This window comes from Macaca mulatta, chromosome 12 (genome assembly GCF_049350105.2).
Source record: "Macaca mulatta isolate MMU2019108-1 chromosome 12, T2T-MMU8v2.0, whole genome shotgun sequence".
NCBI lineage: Eukaryota > Metazoa > Chordata > Mammalia > Primates > Cercopithecidae > Macaca > Macaca mulatta.
The window spans coordinates 88426249-88432120 of record NC_133417.1 but is presented as its reverse complement, the minus strand read 5'-3'; the positions used below and the strand labels follow the sequence as shown (position 1 = coordinate 88432120).

Below are 5872 nucleotides of genomic sequence, written 5' to 3'. Positions count from 1 at the left end.
GTCAGACAAACTTCCTTTCGCCTCTCCTCTCCGAGGTTAGTCCTGCTTCTAAAAACAACTACCTGTCTCTGGTGCTTTTCTAGTTTCTCCTATAAGAATGATTTCTAGTATAAACTTCAGGACTCTGTTACTTTCTTTAGGCACCCAGGCTCACCAATCAGAAAGACATAATTTTTGCCCAAAGCCCCATCACAGGGGAAACTATCTGGAATTTGAGGATCCCTCCTCAGACTAGCAGGCCTAACAAAAGCTATTCCTGAAGCTAGCATATGGGGAACCTAAGAAATTATATCCTTCCTATTCAAGTGAGGACAAAAGGCGTCACTCTTCCAACCCTGGAGATCCCTTCCCTCCTTCAGGGTATGGCCCTCCACTTCATTTTTGGGGTGTAACATCTTTATAGGACAGCGGTAAAGTCCCAATACTAACAGGGGAATGCTTAGGACTCTAACAGATTTTTGAGAATGCATTGATAAAGGCCACTAAATCCAATTTTTATCGGTCTTCTTTGGGGTCTAGGAGGACAGGCAAGGTGCAGGTTTTCGAGAATGCATCAGTAATGGCCACTAAATCTGACATTCCTCTGTCCTCTTTGTGGTCTAGGAGGAAAACTAGTGTTTCTGCTGCTGCGTCTGTGAGCGCACCTATTCTGATCAGCAGGGTCCAGGGACTGTTGCGGGTTCTCGGGCAAGAGGTGTTTCTGCTGCTTCATTGGTGAGCGCAACTAATCCGATCAGCAGCGTCCAGGGACCATTGTGGGTTCTTGGGCAGGGGTGAAACAAACCAAAACCACAGGTGGTTTGTCTTTCAGATGGGAAACACTCAGGCATCAACAGGCTCACCCTTGAAACGCATCCTAAGCCATTGGGACCAATTTGACCCATAAACCCTGAAAAAAGAGGTGGCTCAATTTTTTTCTGTACTACGGCTTGGCCCCAATATTCTCTCTCTGATGGGGAAAAATGGCCACCTGAGGGAAGTATAAATTACAATACTATCCTGCAGCTTGACCTTTTCTGTAAGAGGGAAGGCAAATGGAGTGAAATACCTTATGTGCAAGCTTTCTTTTCATTGAAGGAGAATACACAACTATGCAAAACTTGCAATTTACCTCTCACAGGAAGACCTCTCAGCTTAACCCCATATCCTAGCCTCCCTATAGCTCTCCTTCCTATTAATGATAAGCCTCCTCTCATCTCCCCCACCCAGAAGGAAGTAAGCAAAGAAATCTCCAAAGGACCACAAAAAACCCCGGACTATCGGTTATGTCCCCTTCAAGCTGTAGGGGGAGGGGAATTTGGCCCAACCTGGGTACATGTCCCTTTCTCTCTCTCTGATTTAGAGCAGATCAAGGCAGACCTGGGGAAGTTTTCAGATGATCCTGATAGGTACACAAATGTCCTACAGGGAATAGGGCAAACCTTCTATCTCACTTGGAGAGATGTCATGCTATTGTTAGATCAAACTCTGGCCTTTAAAGAAAAGAATGTGGCTTTAGCTGCAGCCCTAGGGTTTGGAGATATCTGGTATCTTATTCAAATAAATGATACAATGACAGCCAAAGAAAGGGACAAATTCCCTAGTGATCAGCAAGCCATCCCCAGTATGGATCCCCATTGGGACTTCGACTCAGATTATGCGGACTGGAGTCATAAACATCTGTTAACCTGTCTTCTAGAAGGACTAGGAGAATTAGGGAAAAGCCCATGAATTATTCAATGATGTCTACCATAACTCAGGGAAAGGAAGAAAATCCTTCTGCCTTCCTCGAGCAGCTACAGGAGTCCTTAAGAAAATATACTCCCCTGTCACCTGACTCACTAGAGGATCAATTGATCCTAAAAGATAAGTTTATTACCCAATCAGCCACAGGTATCAGGATAAAGCTCCAAAAGTGAGCCCTGGGCCCTGAAGAAAATCTGGAGGCATTATTAAATCTGGCAACCTCGGTGTTCTATAATAGGGACCAAGAGAAACAGGCCAAAATGGAAAAGTGAAATCAGAAAAAGGCCACAGCCTTAGTCATGGCCCTCAGACAATCAAATCTTGGTGGTTCAGAGAGGACAGAAAATGGAGCAGGCCAATCACCTTGTAGGGTTTGTTATCAGTGTGGTTTGCAAGGACACTTTAAAAAAGATTGTCCAGTGAGAAACAAGCTGCCCCCTCGCCCATGTCCACTATGCTGAGGCAATCATTGGAAGGCCCACTGCCCCAGAGGACAAAGGTTCTCTGGGCCAGAAGCCCCTAACCAGATGATCCAACAACAGGACTGAGGGTGCTGACGGCAAGCACCAGCTCACGTCATCACCTTCACTGAGCCCCAGGTACATTTAACCATTGAGGGCCAGGAAATTGCCTTCCTGCTGGACACTGGCATGGCTTACTCAGTGTTAATCTCCTGTCCCGGACAGCTATCCTCAAGGTCCATTACCATCCGAGGAATCTTGGGACAGCCTGTAACCAGGTATTTCTCCCACCTCCTCAGTTGTAATTGGGAGACTTTGCTATAGGTAGTATGTGTATCTAATCCTACATGCCCATGCTGCAATATGGAAAGAAAGGCAGTTCCTAACCTGTTAAATATCACAAGGAAACCATGGAGTTATTGCATGTAGTGCAAAAACCCAAGGAGGTGGCAGTCTTACACTGCCAAAGTCATCAAAAGGGGAAGGATAAGGGAGAACAGCAGCATAAGTGGCTGGCAGAGGCGGGGAAAGACCAGCAGAAAGGAAAGAGAGAAAGAGAAAGAGAGAGTGAGAGGAAGAGACAGAGACAAAGAGGGAGTCAGAGAGGACAGAGAAGGAGAGAGAGGAAGAGACAGAAAGTCAAAGAAGGAAAGAGGAAGAGACAAAGAGGGAGAGAGAGAAAGAAAGAGACAAGAAGTCAGAAAGAGATGAAAGTAGTAAAACAGTGTACCCTATTCCTTTAAAAGCCAGGGTAAATTTAAAACCTCTAATCAATAATTGAAGGTCTTTTCCGTGACCCTATAACACTGCAATGCTACCTTGTTGTCAGTGTAAACGAAGCTGTAGCCCAAAAGCACTGAGGCCACTGACAACCCATAGCCTTCCTATCAAAAATCCTTAACCCAGCAGGTTTCCTAACACGGGATCTGAATCTTAATTAATTACCATATAAAGGTCTGACCAGACTGAGGAGGAACTCCCTTCTGGACAGGACTATAGATGGTTCCTCCTGGGTGATTAAGGGAAAAAGACACAATGGGTATTCAGTAAATGATAAGGAAACTTTTGTAGAAGCAGAGTTAGGAAAATAGCCTAATAATTGGTCTGCTCAAACGTGTGAGTTGTTTGCACTCAGCCAAATCTTAAAGTACTTACAGAATCAGGAAGGAGCCATCTATACCAATTCTAAGTTAATATGGGCTGAACAAGGTTTTATTAAAATAGCAAAGAAAAATTAAAATCACAAACTTAACAAGGTTTTGAACTAAAGAAAAGTTTGCTAAAAATTAACAGTGTAACATGCATTATCCTACTACCACACTCTCTCAAAGGATTTCTCAGACAGTTTGCAAGAAATAACAAATCTATCCAGTAAGGATAGTAACTACAATCCCAAATAGACTCTTTGTTAGCAATGACTCTCCAAAACCGCCGAGGAATAGACCTCCTCACTGCTGAGAAAGGAGGATTTTACACCTTCTTAGTGGAAGAGTGCTGTTTTTACACTAACCAGTCAGGGATAGTACAAGATGCCACCTGGCATTTACAGGAAAAGGCTTCTGAAATCAGACAAAACCTTTCAAACTCTTATACCAACTTCTGGAGTTGGGCAACATGGCTTCTCCCCTTTCTAGGTCCCATGACAGCCATCTTGCTATTACTCGCCTTCGGGCCCTGTATTTTTAACCTCCTTGTCAAATTTGTTTCCTCCTCTAGGATCAAGGCCATCAAGGTACAGATGGTCTTACAAATGGACCCCCAAATGAGCTCAACTAACAACTTCTGCCTAGGACCCCTGGACCGACCTGCTGGCCCTTTCACTGGGCTAAAGAGTTCCCCTCTGGAGGACACTACAACTGCTGGCCCCTTCTTCACCCCTATCCAGCACGAAGTAGCTTGAGTGGTCATTGCCCAATTCCCAACAGCAGTTGGGGTGTCCTGTTTAGAGGAGGGATTGAGAGGTGAAGCCAGCCGGGCTTCTGGGTTGGGTGGGGACTCAGATAACTTTTCTGTCTAGCTAGAGAATTGTACATGCACCAATCAGCGCTCTGTATCTAGCTAAAGGATTGCAAATGCACCAATCAGCACTCTGTAAAATGGAACAATCAGCAGGATGTGGGTGGGGCCAAATAAGGGAATAAAAGCTGGGCTCCTGAGCCAGCAGTGGCAACCCACTCGGGTCCCCTTCCATGCCGTGGAAGCTTTGTTCTTTTGCTCTTCACAATAAATCTTGCTGCTGCTCACTCTTTGGGTGCACACCAATTTTAAGAGCTGTAACACTCGCCGCAAAGGTCCATGGCTTCATTCTTGAAGTCAGCAAGACAATGAATCCACCAGATGGAATAAACTCCAAACACATCTGAACATCTGAAGGAACAAACTCCGGACACACCATCTTTAAGAGCTGTAACACTCACTGCAAGGGTCTGCGGCTTCATTCTCGAAGTCAGCGAGACCAAGAACCCACCAGAAGGAATAAATTCTGGACACACAGGGAGGCAGGAGGAGAATGGCACAACCTCATCAAAGTCAAGCCAAGCCTCTCTCTAATGCCAGTGGCTAGATTTGCACTATTGCTCCTGGACAGTAGCCCTCAATACCATTATAAGATTTGGATCTGGTCTGGGATACCACAGGGCTGGTAGAAAACAACCGAAATAAAATAGACTGTGAAGAATAATCCTGAAGTAGAGGGACAGGAAGAAATAACACAAAATTCTTACACACACACACACACACACAAATGATCTTACCAAACCAAATGCCAAAAATGCATGAAGATATCTAAAATGCCAAAAAATTTAAAAAATCAGGCCATAAATTCACCCAAAAAACCTTAATTTTTTGAGATAATATGGCAAAAAACTTGCAAATAAGTACATTTAGGGTATCCAAGAGAGATGAAAAAATAATTTGCATAAAAATGAGGACATTATAAAACAGGCAAAAGGAACTACAGCAGACATAACATATATATTAAAAACCTTATAAAATAAAAAGTAGAGTTGTCAATTTTTAAGTTCAACATATTGGATAATTTAGAGTGAAGCCATTGAAAAGAGACATTATGTTTTATGAGAAAATACTGAGCAAATTGCCCAGAATGCTGCACAAAGGGACAATGGCATTTTTTACAAGAATCATCAAGACATACATAAGATAGATTGAGAGTCTCCAACGTACACATAGTAAGAGTTCCAGAAGATGAGGTAGAATATAGGAACAGAAATATTTGAAGATGCAATAACTAATAGATTTTCAAATGCAAAGAAGTACATGCATCCTCAGTTTAAAAAAAAGAAAAAAAAGAGTACTCCTGGTACCAACCACAATAAATGAATTCACATCCTGTTGGATCACAGAGAAACTGAAGTAACATCAAGAGTAAAAACATATCCAGGTAATATATTAGATATTTTTACATGTATTTTTTTAATCTCTCACATAATATTTGTCTATTTCTCTCCATTCTTTTGTCCTTCTCTGATTTCATCTCTGTTCAGTAACATTTAAAGATGAATATTATTGCTTTACTATAATTTGGACAAATATTTCACTAATGTGTGTAAGTTTATAAGGACAGAGACCAAGTACTCTTCATAGTTGCAACTCTATTGCCTAGAAATGTCTGCTACATAGTTCTAGGGCTCAATAATGCTTAAGAAATGAAAGAGTAAATGCTCTAT

General features: G+C 42.6%; 1 long non-coding RNA gene across 1 annotated transcript; it reads left to right on the top strand.

The window, feature by feature from the left end:
- The first annotated feature begins 580 nt into the window (after positions 1–580).
- On the top strand, positions 581–4427 carry LOC144333432 (uncharacterized). The gene is made up of 2 exons (XR_013402071.1): positions 581–714; positions 3903–4427. It is a non-coding gene; the product is annotated as an uncharacterized LOC144333432 (long non-coding RNA).
- Positions 4428–5872: the final 1445 nt, after the last annotated feature.